Here is a 21,943-nt window from a genome sequence, read left to right on the forward strand (position 1 = left end):
ATACCATCCTCCCTTGGCTGATAAATCCATACTCCTCCATTTTGAAGAACACTTGGAAGAAGCACTGAGGGTGGCAAGGACACAGAATGTACTCTGGGTGGGGGTTTTCAGTGTCGAAGACCAAGAGTGGCTCGGCTCTAGAATTACTGATCAAGCTGGTTGGGTTCTAAAGGACATAACTGTTAGACTGGGTCTGCAGCAGGTAGTGAGGGAGCAACAAGAGGAAAAGCATATTTGACCTCATACTTACCAATCTGCCAACTGTAGATTCATCTGTCTATGACAATATCAGTAAGTGTGACCACCACACAATCCTTGCGGAGATGAAGTCCTGCCTTCACATTGAGAATACCCTCCATCATGTTGTGTGGCACTATCACTGTGCAAAATGGGACAGATTTTGATTAGATCTAGCAGCTCAGGACTGGGCATCTGTGAGGTGCTGTGGGCCATCAACAGCAGCAGAATTATACTCCAGCACAATCTGTAATCTCATGGCCCGGCATATCCCCCACTCAACCATTACCATCAAGTCAGGGGGTCAACCCTGGTTCAATGGACAGTGCAGGAGGACATGCCAGGAACAGCACCAAGATTACCTGAAAATGAGATGTCAACATGGTGAAGCCACCAAATAGGACTACTTGTGTGCCAAGCAGCATAAGCAGCAAGTGATAGACAGAGCTAAGCAATCCCAGAACCAACAGATCAGATCTAAGCTCTGCAGTACTGACACATCTTGTTGTGAATGGTGGTGGATGATTAAACAACTCACTGGAGGAGGAGCTCCACAAATATCCCCATCCACAATGATGGAAAAGACCAACACATCAGAGCAAAAGATAAAGCCTTTCATAAACCTGTAAGCCTTTGTTTCATTTTCACCTTTTGTGCCAAGGGAATGTTTTGGGATCGTTGCAAGTATTTTGGAACAGCATCATTACATTGGGATAAGAGACAATCTAATTACCACCTTTGCCATTTAATGGTGTTACTATCACTGAATCCCCCACCACATCCTTTGTTATGGACCAGGCCAGACCCCCTCAAAACATTTCAAGAAGATAGCCCAGACCCTAACTTTGCTAGTTGTTTTAACCAGGTGTAAAGTGGATATTCCAGGAGAGAATTAGCTGGTCAGACTACTTAGTTTTAAACAAAATAGAATTCATGATTACTGAATGAAATATAAAGAACAGAAAACAGAATACCACATACCTTATCCTATTCGAAAACCCAACAGACTATCCCAACATAATGATGCTGTTCCAAAATACTTGCAACGATCCCAAAACATTCCCTTGGCACAAAAGGTGAAAATGAAACAAAGACTTACAGGTTTGAGGTCAGAAAAGAGAGCCCAGCCTTTCTTCACACACACTGCTGCTGAACAGCCAGAGCTGCTGAACTGGCCGCTCCCCTTTCATTATACAAGGTTTATTACAACTCGGAAGCCTTCTGCGTGAGGCAATATCTGTTATCTGCAAATGAATAGTCCCTAAAATCTATCCAAACTCTCAGACCTTTCAGAGTCTGGGCCATTTACAACCTCTCTGAAAAAAAAATTGATGACATGACCTTGCCAGAATGAACAGCCTTGTCACACCTTGAGGTTGTCATTGACCAGAAACTTAACTGGACGTGTCACATAAACATAGTGGCTACAGGAGCAGGTCAGAAGCTTGGAATTGTACAGCAAGTAACTCATCTTCTAACTCCCCAAAGCCTATCCACCATCTGCAAGGCACAAGTCCGGAGTGCGACGGAATACCACCCCACCTTGCTGGATTAGTGTAGCTCCAACAACACTCAAGAAGCTTGACACTATCCAGGACAAAGTAGTCCCCACTTGACTGGCACCATAGCCACAAGCATCCACTCCCTCCACCACCGACGCTCAGTAGCAGCACTGTATACCATCTACAAGATGCCCTGCAGAAATTCACCAAAGATCCTTAAACAGCACCTTCCAAATCCACAACCCATTTTCATCGAGATGGAGAAGAGTGGGCAGATATATGGGAACACCACCATCTGCAAGTTCCCCTCCAAGCCACTCACCATCTTGACTTGTAAATATATTGCTGTTCCTTTAGTGTCACTGGGTCAAAATCCTAGAATTCCTTTCCTCATGGCATCATGGTCATATGGCCTGTAACAATTCAAGAAGGCAGCTCACCCCCACCTTCTTAAGGGCAACTAGGAACAGGCAATAAAAAAAATTGCTGGCCAGCCAACAATGCCCACTTCCTACAAGTGAATTTTTAAAAAAATTACCGTATATACCGTAAAGTCGATCTCATGTAAAAGTCAACCCTGATTTTTCTGGAAATTTCCATTTATCTCATGTAAAAGTCGACACTAGTTCTTCACAGATAACAGATCAACATCTGTAAGTCAAGGGTATTATCCTGTACATAAACGTTACTATGAGGACACATTTTTTTTGTGCTGTTATGTGATTTGATGTGCAATTCACACTAATGATGTGCAAAAGAGTCAGGTGACAACCAACCTCGTGGAATGTAGTCAAATACTTAGTTGAGGTTTTGAAATTTCTTCATCATTTTATGTAAAAATGCTGTGCAGAAAAAACAAAAAATATGCAGCAGCATTTAAACTGAAAGTTATTGAAGTTTCAGACAAGACAAATAACTGTGTAGCAGCAAGAGAATTTTATGTTTTGGAGACACTGGGGAAAGATATCGAACAAACTTCAGACAATGCTACAATGAAAGTGTAACCCTAGCAAGTGGTCACACAATTGGAGAAAAGGTTGCTGGGTGGGTATTTGAAAATCGTCAAAACGGAAAATGTGTTAGTCGTGAATCGATCTGAATCCATGCACGAAACAAATCAAAGAAGGTTGGAATTTCGGGTTTTAAGGCAATTGTTGGATGGTATATTCAAGGTTCATGAGAAGGCATGACTTAGCACTCTGACAGAGAGGTAAGATTGCTCAAAAGCTGCCTGCTGAACTAGAAAAGATATTACAGTTTCACCAGTTTGTAATCTGAAATCAGCAGATGGAAGGCTACAAGTTATCGTGCATTGTAACCATGCATGAAAAAGCCTATTACTCTCCACATGTCGGAGAATTGAACTGTGAACCAAAAAGGAGAAAAAACAGGATTGGTGAAAACCACTGGCCATGAGAAAAATAGGTTTCCTTTAGTTTTTTTTCTTGAATGGCTGATGGCACAAAGTTAAAACTGTTTTTAAGAGAAAAACTTTGCCAAAGGAGAAATTTCCAAAAGAAATTGTAATCCATATGGATGGATGTAGAAAATGGAGAAAGGAAGTTTGGAATTTATGACCTGATGGACTATGCAAGGAAAAGGGTTTGCTCATCTGGAACCAGTTTAGATCCCATCCAGTGAAGAATGTTACATCCGAACAGAGAACACTGACGTCGCTGTAGCTCCCGATAGAATCACAAGTGTTCCTCAATCAATAGCTGTTGGTATTAATAAGCCATTTAAGGACATGATTAGAATGAAGTGAAATAACTGGAGGTGTGTTGGAGAAAAAACGTACACAAAAGGAGGCAGTATGTGGGCTCCATCATTGCTGTTGATCTGTGAATGGACCGTTGATTCATGGAAGGAAATAAAAACTGACATTACTTCTAAATCATTCAAGAAAGGTGGAATTTCAAATGCATTAGAAAGTGCAGAGGACGATGACACAGATTAAGAAGAAGAAGAGGCTGATGTGGTACCTCTAACTCCAGACAGTGAGGATGAAGAGGATCCATATAATGATATCATTCATCCTGATGATTTTGAAGCTTTATTCGGTGCTGAAGATTTTGAGTATGTGATTTTGCAGGATTTTAATGAACTTTTGTATTTTACATGTTTAATTTAAGATGTACCCTGTAACTGTGATTTAAAACTAAATTATATTTCTGCTTCACTTTTTGCATGTATAAATAAAAGCTTACTGATTTGTTTTTGTTTCTATTTTCTTTTGCCAGTAATTACCGTATTTTGTGGTTTTTGTTTTCTTTATTCATTTAGAGATCATTTGGGCTTTTGTTATGACATGGTATTTTGGATTATAGTATGAATTTCAAAAGTAGTATCCATGTAATAGTTACCCCCATAAATTTAATGTTAAAAAGTAATCTAAAAGATTTGGCTTTTACACAAATATATACAGTACATTTTCCAAGAACTCAACACATTACAACAATAAAATGTAAAAGCAATATTGAAAATCTGGTGCCAACATCATCAAACAGGAAGAGCATGCAAACAATACCTTCAGTCAAAGGTTTTGTAAATATTTTAAAACAATAACTATAAATCTCTGACAAATCTCAGGATATTGTCACCTTCCTGATTCTTCAATGGAGAACTTGTTCCCTAAGAGAAGAAAGGTTGGGAGAGACATTATTCTGAAGTGTTGTTTTTCATTCAATGATCAGGTATTACTTCATATATGAACTGCAAACAGATTACTTCCACATAATTTATTGCTCTCATAATAAATGTTTTCTAAATAGTAACTGTCACGCATCAGTGATTAAACACTGATCACATTTATCTGCGCCATTCAGATCTAGTCTTTCTTTTCAGATCAGCCATGATCTCATTGAATAGGGTGGTACAGGCTCGAAGGGCTGAATGGCCTACTCCTGTTCCTAGCACATGCATGTCAGGGCAGCCATGCCATGATGACACTGTGTCCTAAATTATTTTCAGCGCTGTGTGGATAGCCTGTAAAATCCAGCTCTTTGCATCAATGTGACATAAAGGGAGTGAATGCCATGCTAGAACTGAGCTATGTCTATTTTCCTTATCCCATTTAAGTCCCTACTGCAGCGCTGAGAGTTGGAGACAGCTGGCTTTCTCTGTAGGGGGATGGCAGATGGCCGTGTGGGTATGCCTCCTGGAACCCTGTACCTTGGGGTTTGGCACCGTGATGCTCTGGCTGACTAGCAACAGAAGTGCGGGGTGACAGCGGAGGGACCGTAAATGATACCTGCTTGAGAGAGGGCAGCATGTTTGACTGCACCTTATCACTGCCACTCACCAAGAGAATCACATGGAAACAGAGAAAATAGGAGCAGGAGTAGGCTATTTGGCCCTTCGAGTGTGCTGAACCATTCAATATGATCATGGCAGACCCGTCGACTCAGTACCCTGTTCCTGCTTCCTCCCTTTTGCCTATATTTAACTCCTTGAAAATGTTCAATGTTTTGGTCTTAACCGCTTTCTGTGGCAGAGAATTCCACAGGCAGCCCACTCTCTGGGTGAAGAAATGTCTCCTCATCTCAGTCTTAAATGGCCTCCTCATAAGCTCAAAATGCAACCCAGTGAATTTGAACACCTTTCTGAGCTTATCCTGAACTTCTGCCTCCGCGTGAAGTTGGTGTGAAGATTAGTGTTATTTGAGGCTAACTGAATAGTTGGTAGGGCTTTTCATAAGAATGCATTCACTAACCTGTCTACTGCAGTGACAAAGATGTGTAGTTTAGGTGGATTAGCCATGGGAAATGCAGAGTTACAGGGAGAAGGTGAGGCTGTGGGTCTGGATGGAATGGTCTTTGGCGGGTTGGTGTGGACTCGATGGGCTAAATGGGCTTTCACACTGTAGGGATTCTATGATTCTATGAATTCAGTGGATTTCTTACAGCACTGGATTCTCAGAGTCAAACCATTGACATTGAACATCACAGCAAACTACCTCCTGCTGTGTTGTGGGAAGAGAACTTTTCTCCTGTGACTGCATCCCATTCGCTTTTCCATTCTGGAATTATATCTCAAAACCTGGGAATATGCTCACTTCCTTGTTGCATCATTTTTGGTCTTGACTTGAAGGTTTTCCAATATAGCCCAATTAATTTTGTTTCTTGCTACGAATAGGCTGCACCTTGCCTTAATGAAGCTCAGAGTTGAAAAGTGTGGTGCTGGAGAAGCACAGCATTCCTGATGAAGGGCTTCTGCTTGAAATGTCGACTCTCCTGCTCCTCGGATGCTGCCTGACCTGCTGTGCTTTTCCAGCGCCATACTTTTTGACTCTGACTCTCTAACATCTGCAGTCCTCACTTTCTCTCTTAATGAAGCCCACTCAGGCTGGTTTTAACTGGCACCAGTGGTTGAATGAACATAGTGTTGCAGAGATGCACAACCATGGGTAAAAGCAGGCAATGTGAGATTCGCAAGTACCTCAATCAGGGGTGGGATAATTGTGCATCATGGTCATGTGACCAAATCAGGGGACTATCCAATTTAGCCACCCAAGTATCACACTCCTATGAATAAAGCATAGTTCAAATAGACTGTTGTATCACTTGGTCAAACTTGCTGTTTGCTGTTTCAAGTATCCAAGCGTTTAATTTGTTGCTTCTCATGAATCTCGCCTGCATAACAAGTTATGCAGTGTGTGGACACCATGCAATACTTGGCACTTTATTTCATGCATCTTTCTGAATCATTGCTGTCATCAATTCTATTACCTTTAACATTTTTAGCTTGGTCAATCTCCCTGTTCATTTCCCGTGTACCTATGCAGCAGAGAGAGAAGATGCATTAGTCATCCAGTTTCTAAGGTGATATTTTATTAAATGTCAGCAGTGATTATAAGGGAGAGACAGCCTGGCCTTGGGGATATGCAGCTGTCATTTTATTGAATGCAGATAGTGCAAATATAGAGGAAATAGCCTGAGGTAGGGATAATAATCAAGCCTTAGCCTTTGATGACTGAGGATTGTTTATTGAGACCTCATGTTAATTTCCGCCAGTAATAAAAGAAATCATGGTTAAATTGAATGAGGTCCCACCTTGTCAGGTAGGGGATCAAATCCAAATCCACCATGGAACACTGAGGAGTAATCAAGCTTTTACAATTTTGGCTTAACAGTCATCTCAGGTGGTGGAGCAAAATGAAGCTGTCATGAGTTCGCTCACATTATACACGTTATACACAGATATATCATGTTATACATTCTATCCGTTAGCTCAGTTGGCTTGAGGGCCAGTCTATAATTGAGAATATTGCCAACAGGATGGGTTTGATTCCCATTCTGGAAACTGTCTCCTTGTCCTGTCCCGGAGAGTTGAAGCCAATGGCAAACTACCACTGCAAAAGCAATGAAAACATCGAATCGAGCAGCAGGAATAGGCCATTCAGCCCTTTGAGCCTATGCCACCATTCAGTATGATGTCAGTGTTGGACTGGGGTTAACAAAGTCAGTAGTCACATGATACCAAGTTATAGTCCACAGGTTTATTTGTAATCACAAGCTTTTGGAGTGCTGCTCCTTTTTTGGGTCATCTGATGAAGGAGCAGCTCTCCGAAAGCTTGTGATTTCAAATAAATGTGTTGGACTATAACCTGGTGCCGTGTGACTTCTGACTTTGACTATTCAGTAGGATCTCAGCTGATCCACTGTTTCAATTCCTACTTCCTTTAACAGCCAAACATTTATCTTTTTTTTGAGTAGGTTAGTGACTTCTGTAGTAGAGGATTCCACAGGCTATCAACCCTTTCTCTGAAGAACTGTTTCCTCACCTCAGTCCTAAATGGACTACCCCATATCCTGAAATCGTGACCGCTGGTTCTAGAATCCCCAACTGGGGAAAATATCATCCCTGTATCTAGTCTGTCCAGTCCTGTTAGAATTTTACACGTTTCTGTTAGATCCCACTTTCATCCTTCCAAATTCTAGTGAATTCAGGCCCATTCGAACCAATCTCTCCTCAGAGGACAGTCCTGCCATCCCTGACAGCAGCCAAGTGAACCTTTGTGGTAATCCCTCCATGACAAGAATATCCTTTCTCAATTGTGTCTGTCGACTTCAATGCCAGGAGCATCTGGAATAAGGTGGGTGAACTTGCAGCGTGGGTTGGTACCTGGGATTTTGATGTTGTGGCCATTTCGGTGACATGGTTGGAGCAGGGATTGGAATGGTTGTTGCAGGTTCTGGGATATAGATGTTTCAGGAAGAACAAGGAAGGTGGTAAAAGAGGGGGAGGTGTGGCATTGTTAGTCAAGGACAGTATTACAGTGACAGAAAGGACATTTGAGGACACATCTACTGAGGTAGTACAGATTGAGGTTAGAAACGAGAAAGGAGAGGTCACCTAGTTGGGAGTTTTCCATAGCCCTTTGAATAGTTCCAGAGATGTAGAGGAAAGGATAACAAGGAAGATTTTGAATAGGAGGGATAGTAATAGGATAATTGTTATGGGGCCTTCAACCTTCCAAATATCATCTGGAAATACTATATTCGAGCACTTTAGATGGATCAATTTTTATTCAATGTATTTCCTAATACAGTGTGCAGACACACCAACAAGGGGTGAGGCCACATTAGATTTGGTACTGGGTAATGAACCCAGCTAGGTGTTAGATTTGGAAGTAGGTGAGCACTTTGGTGATAATGTCCACAATTCAGTTATGTTTACTTTAGTGATGGAAAGGGATAGGTATATACCACATGGCAAGGGTTATAGCTGGGGGAAAGGCAAGGACTTAATAAGAGAGCTAAGAAGAGCCAGGAGGGGACATGAGAAGTCGTTGGCAGATAGGATCAAGGAAAACACTAACATTTTCTATAGATACATCAGGAATAAATGGTTGACTAGAGTAAGATTAGGGCCAATCAAGGATAGTAGTGAGAAGTTGTGCGTGGAGTCAGAGGAGAAAGGAGAAGTGCTAAATGAATTTTTTTTTGTCAGTATTCACACTGGAGAAGACAATGTTGTCGAGGAGAATATTGAGATACAGGTTACTAGACTACACGGGATTGAGGTTCACAAGGAAGCGGTGTTAGTGGTTCTGGAAAGTTCTGGGCCAGATGAGATTTATCTTAGGATTCTCTGGGAAGTCAGGGAGGGGATTGCAGAGCCTTTAGATTTCATCTTTAAGTTGTCATTGTCTAGAAGAATAGTGCGAGAAGGAGGATAGCAAATGTTGTTCCCTTGTTCAAGAAGGGGAGTAGAGACAACCCTGGTAATTATAGACCAGTGAGCCTTACTTCAGTTGTGGGTAAAGTGTTGGAAAAAGTTATAAGAGATAGGATTTATAATCATCTAGAAAGCAATAAGTTGATTAGGGATGGTCAACATGGTTTTGTGAAGGATAGGTCATGCCTCACAAATGTTATTGAGTTCTTTGAGAAAGTGACAAAACAGGTGGATGAAGGTAAAGCAGTTGATGTGGTGTATATGGATTTCAGTAAGGCGTTTGATAAGCTTCTCCACAGTAGGCTATTGTACAAAATAAGGAGGCATGGGATTGAGGGTGATTTGGTGGTTTGGATCAGAAGCTGGCTCGCTGAAAGTAGACAGAGGGTGGTGATTGATGGGAGATGTTCATTCTGCAGTTCAGTTGCAAGTGGGTGTTTACTGCAAAGATCTGTTTTGGGGCCACTGCTGTTTGTCATTTTTATAAAGACCTAGATGATGACATAAAAGAATGGGTTAGTAAATTTGCAGATGACACTAAGGTCGGTGGAGTTATGGATAGTGCCAAAGGATGTTGTGGGTTACACAAGGACATAGGTAAGCTGCAGATGTGGGCTGAGAGGCGGCAAATGGAGTTTACTGTGGGAAAGTGTGAGGTGATTCACTTTGGAAAGAGTAACAGGAATAAAGAGTATTGAGGTAATGGCAAGTTTCTTGGTAGTGTAGATGAGCAGAGAAATCTCGCTAGGAGAAAGTGAGGTCTGCAGATGCTGGAGATCAGAGCTTAAAAATGTGTTGCTGGAAAAGTGCAGCAGGTCAGGCAGCATCCAAGGAGCAGGAGAATCGACGTTTCGGGCATAAGCCCTTCTTCACCGCTGTCCATGTACATAGATCCCTGAAAGTTACCACTCAGATTAATAGGGTAGCAAGAAGGAATATGGTGTATTAGCTTTTATTGGTAGAGGAAATGAGTTTCAGAGCTGTGAGGTCATGTTACAGCTGCACAAAACTCTGGTGTGACCGCACTTGGAGAAAGGGTTCAGAGGAGATTTATTAGGATGTTGCCTGGTATGGAGGGAAGGTCTTATGAGGAAAAGCTGAGGGACTTGAGGCTGTTTTTGTTAGAGAGAAGAAAGTTGAGAGATGACTTAATTGGTAGATATAAGATAATTAAAGCGTTAGAAAGGGTGAACAGTGAAAGCCTTTTTCCTCGGATAGTGATGGTCAGCACAAGAGGACATAGTTTTAAATTGAGCGGTGATAGATATAGGACAGATGTCGAAGGTAGTTTCTTTACTCAGAGAGTGGTAGGGGCATGGAACACACTGCCTGCAGCAGTAGTAGATTTGCAAACATTAAGGGCATTTAAATGGTCTTGGATAAACATATGGATGAAAATGAAATAGTTTAGGCTGGATGGGCTTCAGATTGGTTTCACAGGTCAGCGCAACATCGAGGGCCAAAGGATCTGTAATGTGCTGTAATGTTCTATGTTTTATTTTCTATGTTCTTAAGTGAGGACACCAAAACCACACACAATATACCATGTTTGGTCTCACCTGTCGAATTGCAGTAAGATTTCCCGACCTCTGAACTGAAATCCCCTCACAGTGAAGGTCAATATGCCATTTGCCATCCTAACTACTTGCTGCAACTGACTGCCTACTTTCATCGAGTGGTGTACGACGACACTCAGATCCCTTTACACATCTACACTTTCCAATATATCACCACATAGATAACACACTTCCCTTTTGTGCACCAAGTGTATATCTTCCCATGTCCTACTACATCTGCCATGTTTTTGTCCATTCACTTGTCTAAATCACCTTAAAGCCTCCCTGCATCCTCCTCACCACGTGGGAACAGAGCAAGAGGTGCAGCCCCTTGAGCTTCTCCTGCCATTCAATGAGATCATGGCTGGTTTATGACCTAATGACTTATATCTGTTTTTGGCCCTTAATATCTTTGATGAAAAAGCATTTATCTATCTCAAATTTAAAATTAACAACTGATCCAACATTCACTGCCCTTTGTCTTTGACCACCCTAACATGTCCCGAGAATAACGTGGCCTTATTTTCAAAATCTGCCCCTGAGTTCTAGAGTCTCAAAGCAATGGAAATAGTTTATCTTTCTTTACCTTGTATATCCTGATAATATTTTGAAACATTTGATCAGATCACCGTTTATGTTCTAACTTCTAGAGAAAGCAGACCAAATTTGTTTGATCCCTCCTTGACATTTAACCCCCGGTATCATTCTTGTGAAGATACATTGTACTCCCTCCAAGGCGGATATATCCTTCTGAAATAACATGCACAGCCCAGGATCCCGTCACCAAGTCCCCTTTATTTACTTGTGCGCAGTACACTGGCTGTGGCCAGCCAGCTCAGAGTCAGATTCTAAATCTCCTGTTTATATTTTTGTATGTGACATTTTTGTTTTGCTTTATTTCAAACAGTTTGGTCTACAAAGAAACACAGATCGAACATTCCTGCCTTATAATTTCCATGTGAATAATTCTGGTCTGAGGTCAAAGTGACATATTTTCCTCAAGTTTCATCATCTTTTATTCAAATAATCAAGCCTCTGATACAGCAGTTTTCATGTCATAGATTTGGCAGAAACAAGTGTAAATATGACACTTGCCTCCCCCCCACCCCCACCCCACACACACACACACGCACACACACACACACACACCCATTTAAAACTCAATGTAAATTAAAAGGCATGATTGGTTACAATTTTTTATATTGGAAATTTAAAAATTCGAGGATGTCCACCTCATGTCCCATCTTTGTAGAAACTCAGCACTTCTTGCTATAATTTGCAATCATGTCACATGTGATTGTTTCATCAGAATTGATCTTGGTGTTAACTTGCTCCCCCGCCAGTTTATAGATGTCATCTGGTTCATGCCTTTAGGTTCTGCCTTCTTCACCGTCATCATGTCCAGAGTCAGTTTTGGTCCTGCAGGAATACTCATTTTGGCTGTGACAGATTTGCCCAACTTGTTCTGGTAGTCTATCTCACAATGATACCATTTGTATCAAGCGAATAAGTTATCTCCTGTTCTTTTTTTTATTTTATTAAACAGTACAAATTACAGTTTGACAATAAACAGAAAGCAGCAGTTCACAAAAACAACCCACTATATACAGCAAAGCCAAACCCCAAATCCCACCATTCAACCAGTTTTCAGGGAGATGAGGACTAACCTCAAATCCCACTTCCATTTAACACAAAAATAACAATAACAAACACTGACAAGACAGTACAATCAAATGAGAAACAGTGTTATCTCCTCTTCATATTTTTAAATATATTCTTTCTTTTATTTGCTGGTTTTTTTTCTTTCACACCCACACTACTGCCTAACTGCGGTAGTGCTTATATTTTCCCCAGCACCCATGTTGTGTGTGATAGAGTCATAGAGCTATAGAGATGTACAGCATGGAAACAGACCCTTCGGATCAACCCGTCCATGCTGACCAGATAGCCCAACCCAATCTAGTCCCACCTGCCAGCACCCGGCCCATATCCCTCCAAACCCTTCCTATTCATATACCCATCCAAATGCCTCTTAAATGTTGCAATTGTACCAGCCTCCATCACTTCCTCTGGCAGCTCATTCCATACACGTACCACCCTCTGTGTGAAAAAATTACCCCGTAGGTCTCTTTTATATCTTTCCCCTCTCACCCTAAACCTATGCCCTCGAGTTCTGGATTCCCCAACTCCAGGGAAAAGACTTTGTATATTTACCCTATCCGTGCCCCTCATAATTTTGTAAACCTCTATAAGGTCACCCCTCAGCCTCCGACGCTCCAGGGAAAACAGCTCCAGCCTGTTCAGCCTCTCCCTATAGCTCAAATCCTCCAACCCTGGCAACATCCTTGTACATCTTTTCTGAACCCTTTCAAGTTTCACAACATCTTTCCGATAGGAAGGAGACCAGTATTGCATGCAATATTTCAACAGTGGCCTAACCAATGTCCTGTACAGCCGCAACATGACCTCCCAACTCCTGTACTCCATACTCTGACCAATAAAGGAAAGTATACCCTTATCCTATCTACCTGCGACTCCACTTTCAAGAAGCTATGAACCTGCACTCCAAGATCTCTTTGTTCAGCAACACTCCCTAGGAGCTTACCATTAAGTGTATAAGTCCTGCTAAGATTTGCTTTCCCAATATGCAGCACCTCACATTTATCTAAATTAAACTCCATCTGCCACTTCTCAGCCCATTGGCCCATCTGGTCAAGATCCTGGTGTAATCTGAGGTAACCCTCTTCGCTGTCCACTATACCTCCAATTTTGGTGTCATCTGCAAACTTACTAACTGTACCTCTTATGCTCGCATTGAAATCATTTATGTAAATGACAAAAAGTAGAGGGCCCAGCACCGATCCTTGTAGCAGTCCACTCGTCACATGCCTCCAGTCTGAAAAACAACCCTCCACCACCACCCTCTGTCTTCTACCTTTGAGCCAGTTCTGTATCCAAATGGCTACTTCTCCCTGTATTCCATGAGATCTAACCTTGCTAATCAGTCTCCCATGGGGAACCTTTTCGAACACCTTACTGAAGTCCATATAGATCATATCTACCACTCTGCCCTCATCAATTCTCTTTGTTACTTCAAGTTTGTGAGGCATGATTTCCCATGCACAAAACCATGTTGACTATCCCTAATCAGTCCTTGCCTTTCCAAATACATGTACATCCTGTCCCTCAGGATTCCCCCAAACAACTTGCCCACCACCGACGTCAGGCTCACTGGTCTATAATTCCCTGGCTTGTCCTTATCACCCTTCTTAAACAGTGGCACCAAGTTAGCCAACCTCCAGTCTTCCGGCACCTCACCTGTGACTATCGATGATACAAATATCTCAGCAAAAGGCCCAGCAATCACTTCTCTGGCTTCCTACAGATTTCTAGGGTACACCTGATCAGGTCCTGGGGATTTATCCACCTTTACCCGTTTCAAGACATCCAGCACTTCCTCCTCTGTAATCTGGACATTTTTGAAGATGTCACCATCTATTTCCCTACAGTCTATATCTTCCATATCCTTTTCCACAGTAAATACTGATGCAAAATACTCATTTAGTATCTCCCCCATTTTCTGTGGCTCCACACAAAGACCGCCTTGCTGATCGTTGAGGGACCCGATTCTCTCCCTAGTTACCCTTGTGTCCTTTATGTATTTGTAAAATCTCTTTGAATTCTCCTTAATTCTATTTACCAAAGCTATCTCATGTCTCCTTCTTGCCCTCCTGATTTCCCTCTTAAGTATACTCCTACTTATACTCTTCTAAGGATTCACTTGATCTATCCTGTCTATACCTGACATAGGTTTCCTTCTTTTTCTTAACCAAACCCTCAATTTCTTTAGTCCCATGTAGAGAGCCTTCCACTGAGGATCCCCACCGCACGGTGGGAAAATGGGCACGCCAAGACGTGTCTGTGCAGTGGATGAGGGCGAAGAGGGGGATGGTGTGCAGCAGTAGTCTGTACAGGGCACCTCCTGTTCATTTAAAAATTTTTTTTTGGCCAGTGACAAGCAGTGCCCTTCACATCAAAGGACAATGCTGTGTGATCAAACAGTGAAGGGGAGGGCAGGGATTAAATCAAAATAGAGTTGGAGGGGGAAATAATGCACTCCACTCCCTGCGGTGCCCACCTCTCCCTGAACAGCTCAAGGGTGTTGGTGGACACCATGTGCTCCTTCTCCAGAGACACCCGGGCTCTAACGTAACCGCGGAAGAGGGGCAGGCAGTCGGCTCAAATGACCCCTCCTCGGCCCGCTGACTGGACCTGTTTATGGCCAGTTTGGCCAGGCCCAGGAGCAGACCCACGAGGAGATCCTCTGACCTACCCTCCCCCCTCCGTACTGGGTGCCCAAATATCAGGACTGAAGTGCAACCAAAAACAGAGAAGGAAGTTTTTAAGAAAATCAAAAAGGGAGTGCAAGTGCCCACTGACTCCACAGCACCACAGAACAAGCAGTTGGGCTGGGAGTCCATGGACCACTGCAATGTGTGGTTGCAGAGGACTGCTGCGTGCAACACCCTCCACTCCAGATCCCCAAGAGAAAGGGGGAGGACCCCCACATAGAGAGCCCTCTATTGGAGATCTCCACCGCCTGGTGGCAAATGGGCATGCCAAGGTGTGTCTGGATGGTGGATGAGGGAGAAGAGGTGAACGGTGTGCAGCAGCAGTCTGTACAGGACATCTCCTGTTTATATTGGTCAGCCAGGTCTTCCTGATTTACAAGGAAGCCCCAATCAAGGATCTCATAGTCAACAAGATCCAACTAATTCCAATCACTTCACCTAAGTTGTGCTGCCCAGATCTACTCAGATCTGTTGGGGGCTGGTGGTGGTGGAGGGATGTGGGTAACCAGGGTTTTGGATAACTGCAGCATAACATCTGCATCTTCATACTCCAGTCCTCTAGACATAAAGACCAGCATTCCATTAGCTTTCCTGATTATTTTCTGTACCTGTTTATGACTTTTTAAAGACTTATGCACCTGAACCCTCAAGTCTCTTCGGCATCTACTGTATTTAACTCCATACCATCTAAGAAATACCCTTATCTATCCTTTCTTGGTCCAAATGGATAGCCTCACTCTTGTTTACATTAAATTCCATCCACACTGGTTTTGTCCATTCACTTTGCCCATTTGTGGTTTTACGGTATCACCTACACACTCTAAAATGCCGCCAACTTTGTGCCATCAGCAAATTTGGATGCATGACTTTCTATGCTGTTATCCAAGTCATTACCCACCCAGTTTTGTTTCATTGTTTCAAGTACTGATTCTTGTAGTTGCCCACTATTCATTCCCTGCCACTCATCCTTCCAAACCCCATTTGAAGGTACCTCTCATTGATTTCCCCCTCACCTCCCACATGAGTTGAAATCCTTGAGAAAAATGATCATGTTGGTGTGGTTGGAACAGCAAATATTATTTGGCATACGGCTGCTGTTTGTAACCAACGGCTGTAGTGATTGTAAGGAGGTTAGTCAGGTGGACCTCATAGAATATGAGTTCCCTGATTGGGGCTGTTAGCCTGGTCCAAACAAGGAGCCCGGCTGACAGATAGAAACAGGAGTGTCAGAGATTCTGTTCACTCTGAGGGAGCTGGATCAGTGTCAAGGATTCTCCACATGTAAATAAAGGGTGACTTTTTGCTGGGATACCAGCCTCTGGGGAGTTATTTCACTATAAAAGCTGACATAGCATCAAAATGAATGTAAGTCTTGAAACAGAAAATGGACTCCTATACTTATCAGGAAAGCAGTAGGATACGATCCATTTGAATCTGATGGACTTCTGAATTAAATTGGCCCTGTTTGGTTTGCCTCACAGTGGAGAATCACATAGGGCCCTGACAGTGTGCATGATAGTGAGAAACCTGGGAACCCTGTGAGAAATCAGGCAAGTCATTTCTCCATGACGGCAGCAACTCACTGGATATTGTAACAGAGTCCAGACAAGGTTCTCGCTAGGCAGCAGGGCGATGCTTATTCTGGAGGATTATTACTTGTTGTCGACCTCGTTGACTGCACATCTCACCTCATTGAATATGGAACTTCCTGTCTGACCTCAGCCCTTTCCCATATTCAGGAAATGGGACGTTGAGAATGCAGGACAGTTTTGCTTATTTCTCTGGGCCACCATGTCAGACACCCCACAGCACCATCTCAGGGTACCTTCCTGGACACTGGCTGCACTCCATCCGATGACACTGGCATGTTACAGCTGCCAGACTCTCAGTACCCTCAAGGGACCTCTCCGATCCAATCACAGAATGCTCCTGTAATTCACAGCAGTACTTTGGGGAGCACCAGGAACCAGCAATGAAGTGCATCGGCAGGGTATCTTGGTGAGCAGGCTGGACTGGGCTGCATCTCAGAGCTGCTTGCTTGCTCTCTTCGTGCTCTCTCACTTTAACACTCACTCACTTGATGCTCACTGCTCTGATGATCACACCATCCCTGCCTTGCCTTCAGGCTTTGAGTTTTGTTCTCACAGGCCCCCAGCAATATCTCCAATTTGCCAATTGCATTTAGCAGATTTGCATTGACGAAACACATGTTATAACAGAACGACCTGAATTTAACCAGACCGTATGGGCTCACTATGGACTAAGTCTTATTTTCACTGCAATCAACTGCGATACTGATGCCATTGCGACCCAAGAGGTTAGATTAGCGGGGATATGTATGAGCTGACACCTGTCACAGGCTTCTGCCCTGCCTTACCATTTTGCATCAATGCAAAGCCAGGAAACCAGTGACGGTCTGGTTAAATTCAGGCCGTTCTGTTATAACGTGTTTCGTCAGTGAGAATCTGTTGTAATGCAACTGATGAATTGGGGACACTGTTTCTACAGAGCAAGATTACACGATTACATCGCCAACACTTTAAGCAGCGTTTCTAAAGAGCAATTTTTCTATAATGCGGGGTTGCACTAGAACACAACCACCATGTTATAGAAGAACTGACTGCAGATAGGAACAGCATTTTAAGCCTGTTGCGCCATTCATTTAGAATGGGCTTCATAAAGAGACATTTTCTACTCTGAGTTACTATACCTGAAGACAGGAACTGAACTGGATTCACTACATAAATACAGATGCTCCTAAAGGAAGTTAGAGGCTAGGAATACTGTAGTGAGTAACCCCCCCACCCCCCCCCACCCCTCCTGATTCCATACAGCCTGTCCCACCAACTACAAGGCATAAGTCAGGAGTGTGATGGAATGCTCCCCACTTTCCTGGAATAATACTCCAACAATACTCAAGAATTTTGACACCATCCAGAATAAAGCAGCCCCCGCTTGATTGGCACCACAAGCTTCCAATCCCTCCAGCACCGACGCTCAGTAGCAGCAGTGTGTACCATCTACAAGATACACTGCAAAAATTCACCAAAGATCCTCAGCAGTACCTTCCAAATTCACGACCACTTCCATCTAGAAGGACAAGGACAACAGATACATGGGAACACCGCCATCTTCAAGTTCCCCTCCAAGCCACTCACCATCCTGACTTGGAATTATGTCGTTCCTTCACTGTTGCCAGGTCAAAATCCCAGAGCTCCGTCCCTAATTTGTCAACCTACAGCACATGGACTGCAGTGGTTCAAGAAGGCAAATAATCACCACCTTCTGAAGGGAAATTAGGGACTGACAATAAATACTGACCCAGCCAGCGATGCCCATATCTCATGAGTAAACATAAAAACGAGGAAGTTGGTTACATTTTGAACTTGACATTGTTGGTGAAATGAACTGTGTAATCGTAAAACACAACATTAATACAACACATTGAATGCATATGCCCAATTTTCATTTCACTGAAACATTTTGCTCCAACTTCAAGGTGCAGGGGTGAGTGACGTTCTGTCTCTTGTTTCCTTGACAGCTCACCTATAAGGTCGATGGACGCTTTCCTAACAAAACGTTTCTCATGAACTAGCAGAAAAGCTACAAAAAGACATCAGTGGGATTTTTTTCAAAGGTCAGAGTGAGGGGGAGGATTATTTGCAAACATTTTGACATACTGTTCTTGTTTGCACATTGTCATCACCTGCTGACCCACCCTAAAGCTCAACTCCAGAATCTATTGACAAAATTCAACACCCCACGTCAGTTTCTTGGTAGTTCTTGTTTGTAGAAGAACAAATGACGTACAAGCCCAGGATTTGAACAGTGTGATAACTGCATGGATTGGCCTTATTGGCAATACTGGTAAGAATGGACCCATAGCTGCTTGCTCATTCCCCTATTTGCCAACACTCCTGACACTGATCATTGGATACATGCATGAAGGGGAGGGAAGAGCAGAGGGTGGGGATGCAATGCACCAAGACCACAGTACTATTTAAAGGGGACCAACAGCCCTTAAAAAGGAGGTCAATCCTAGTTTTGCAAACTGATATTCTACCTAAGAGTGGCTGGAGGAGAGAGGGCACCAAAGGTCTCAATTGCGACACTGGAGGCATCTGTGCCGGAAGTGGAGAGGATGACAGGTATCCTTTATTCCCTCCATGACATATGGCTCCATCCAGGATGAGGGGACAGTGAAAGGAACCTGCCAATGTGGTCAATACTGAGGCCATTTCACCAAGGGTGTGGCGGCGATGCTGGAAGAAGGTTAATGGCTTTGCTGGCGTTATCAAGGTAAGGACACACTGCAAGTTCCTACTCATTGTGGCTGCACCATTGGTAGCCTCATTAACTGCAGCACTCCCAGCATCCCCCTCCATCACTGCTCTGCACTTTGAATTGGTCAGTAAACTGCAATCCTCTTCATTTTTTATAGGCTATCCTTAACCACTCAGTAAAGCTATACCCACAAATCACATTTCACAAGCTAGCAGTTCATTTTAAAAAATGAATGTTCTTCAGCTATAAAGCATAGAAAATAGGTGCAGGGGTAGGCCATTCAGCCCTTTGAGCCTGCACCGCCATTCAATTTAGTTATGGCTGATCATCCAACTCAGTCCCCTGTTCCTGCTTTCTCCCCAAACCATTTGATCCCAGTAGCCCGAAGAACAATATCTAACTTTTTCTTGAAAACATTGATATGACTATAATCAGGCAAGATGCAGGCCTTGCTGATCTTGGGTGAATGGAGTTGGACTCTATGCTGTCTGGTGTGGATAAAGCTGTTGTGCGTCTGTAGCAGAAATGAAAAGTCAACAACATTTCTGTGAGGGGGTGGAGTCACATGTAGGCCCGACTGGGTAAGGATTGAAGATTTCCTCCATCCAAGGACATTAATGAATCAGAGTTTTTACAACAATCTGATAGTTTTATAATTGTTATTCAATTGACTAATATTCTGGATATAAGTCTGCTCGCTGTGCTGGAAGGTTCGGTTTTAGATGTTTTGTCACCATACTAGGGAACATCATCAGTGAGCCTCTGGTGATGTACTGGTGTTAGTGACTCGCTTGCTATTTAAGTGTTTAGGTTTCCTTGGATTGGTGATGTCATTTCCTGTGGTGATGCCAGTTCCTATAGTTTTGCTACTTCCCGTTCTTTTTCTCAGAGGATGGTAAATAGGGTCCAAGTCGATGTGTTTGTTGATAGTATTCTGGTTGGAATGCCATGCCTCTAGGAATTCTTGTGCATACCTCTGTTTGGCTTGTCCTAGGATAGATGTGTTGTCCCAGTCGAAGTGGTGTCCTTCCTCATCTGTATGTAAGGATATTAGTGAGAGTGAGTCATGTCTTTTTGTGGCTAGTTGATGTTCATATATCCTGTGGCTAGTTTTCTGCCTGTTGGTCCAATGTAGTGTTTGCTACAGTTCTTGCAAGGTATTTTCTAAATGACATTAATTTTGCTTGTCAAAAATACCTTGCAAGAACTGTAACAAACACGACATTGGACAAACAGGCAGAAACCTAGCCACAGGATACATGAAAGTGGGTCATTAACACCGGTGCTTCACTGGTCGCTCACTGATGATGTTATCAAGTATGGTGATGAAACATCTGAAAATGAACCTTCCAGCTCAGCGAGCAAACCTCCATCCAGAACCTCAAACTGAGCTACAAATCTTGCTGACTAATATTCTGTTCTAGATTTATTAATTGATTGAATTGTAATTAGATTTCTTTGGATCATTAGCCCAGGCTTTTAAATTGTGAGTCTATTAATTAACATTCCTATTATACCATGTTATGAAGGCATAGAGGTGTACCGTACCTTTAAGAGAGATGAAGGACTTAGCAAGCACACAGAGTGCTGGAGAATTTACAATGTAACATTTGGTCCAGCAGCTAGCAGTACCTGAGTTGCTATGAGACAAAAATAAACTTGAATTTGGTCAATCAGTTTAAATTATGCCCAAGATGCTAAACTGCAATCAAATTTTAATTTGGTATTTTGACAATATTAAAACCAATGAAACTATCTGATGCTTTGGGGTATAAATATTTAACAAATTGAGCAGTTGGAGGAGAACTGCCAAGCCACCAACATATACAGATTGACCACAGAATAGCTCTCTTAAAGATACCTTTATCTATCAATGACCTGTGAAACAGAAATCCCTAAGAATAAGAAAAGAAGACTGAGGAAGATACAAAGAGAAGATTTGACAGCTGGCTGGTTTTCAAATTTGGGCATTTTGATAAATCTTAATTGGGGGTTTTATTGGACCAGTATTGTAGAGGGCAGGTAAAAGATAGGTTAGAAAAAGGAGTTGTAAATAGTTGTTAGTTAATTATTCTCAATTAGACTTAAAAAATGTTAATTTCTACTTTAAATAGTAACTTTTGGGATAGTTCTTCACCACTCAAATTTTCACAGATTACTGTGTTGCAGGTTTAAATTAGCCGTTGGGGGTTATCCCGTGTCATAACGGCTTGGGGGCTTGTCCAGGATTTAAATGGGTTTAGACCGATTCGAATACACTTGGGGGTATGAAAAGTCCCAGCAGATTTATACGCTTGCAGGTTAGTGTCCTAGATCTTTAAATAAAATGTAGGTGAGACAATTCATTTAATTTTGGTGACTTGTGGTTGATTAAATTAAAAGTGAGAGAAATGGCTCTTAAAATTGCTGAAGAGATTCTGAGTTTTGAAGATGATTCTCAAATTTGCCAAAAAAGTTTAGAAGGAAAGAAAAAGACCATATTTTTAAAATTAGCAAAGAAATTAGATTTGGGTTTAACCAAGGACAAAAGTAAAGCTGAAATTGTAAGGCAGTTACTCAAACATTTAGGTGTGTTAGAGAAACCGACAAGTGCAGTAGAGGCAGAAAAACTGAAATTACAATGGAGGAAAATGGAGTTAGAAGATAAACAGACAGTGAGAGAAAGAGAAAGAGGGAGAAGAGAGAAAGGAAAAAGAGAGAGACATGGGCGGCACGGTGGCACATGGTTAGCACTGCTGCCTCACAGCGCCAGGGACCTGGGTTCAATTCCCGCCTCAGGCGACTGACTGTGTGGAGTTTGCACGTTCTCCCCGTGTCTGCGTGGGTTTCCTCC

At 42.6% G+C, this 21,943-nt stretch overlaps 2 long non-coding RNA genes across 3 annotated transcripts in view; one reads left to right on the top strand and one right to left on the bottom strand.

Annotated features, from left to right (window-relative positions):
* Positions 1 to 398: 398 nt before the first annotated feature.
* LOC122559314 (uncharacterized) lies at positions 399 to 18,313 on the bottom strand. Its single transcript, XR_006314393.2, has 3 exons — positions 17,985 to 18,313; positions 6,467 to 6,514; positions 399 to 4,370 (listed from the first exon to the last, which is right to left on the bottom strand). It is a non-coding gene; the product is annotated as an uncharacterized LOC122559314 (long non-coding RNA).
* A 492-nt stretch (positions 18,314 to 18,805) lies between these two features.
* LOC122559312 (uncharacterized) overlaps positions 18,806 to 21,943 on the top strand; it is a 48,497-nt gene continuing 45,359 nt past the window's right edge. Inside the window, exon 1 of one of the 2 annotated variants that reach the window (XR_006314390.2) lies at positions 18,806 to 19,125. This is a non-coding gene — a long non-coding RNA (uncharacterized LOC122559312). The remainder of the gene's footprint in view (positions 19,126 to 21,943) is intronic. The other variant, XR_015760370.1, reaches the window with a different exon arrangement.

Source organism: Chiloscyllium plagiosum, unplaced genomic scaffold, assembly GCF_037043375.1.
Source record: "Chiloscyllium plagiosum isolate Xiang-an unplaced genomic scaffold, Cpla_swu_hap1 HiC_scaffold_19, whole genome shotgun sequence".
Taxonomy (NCBI): domain Eukaryota; kingdom Metazoa; phylum Chordata; class Chondrichthyes; order Orectolobiformes; family Hemiscylliidae; genus Chiloscyllium; species Chiloscyllium plagiosum.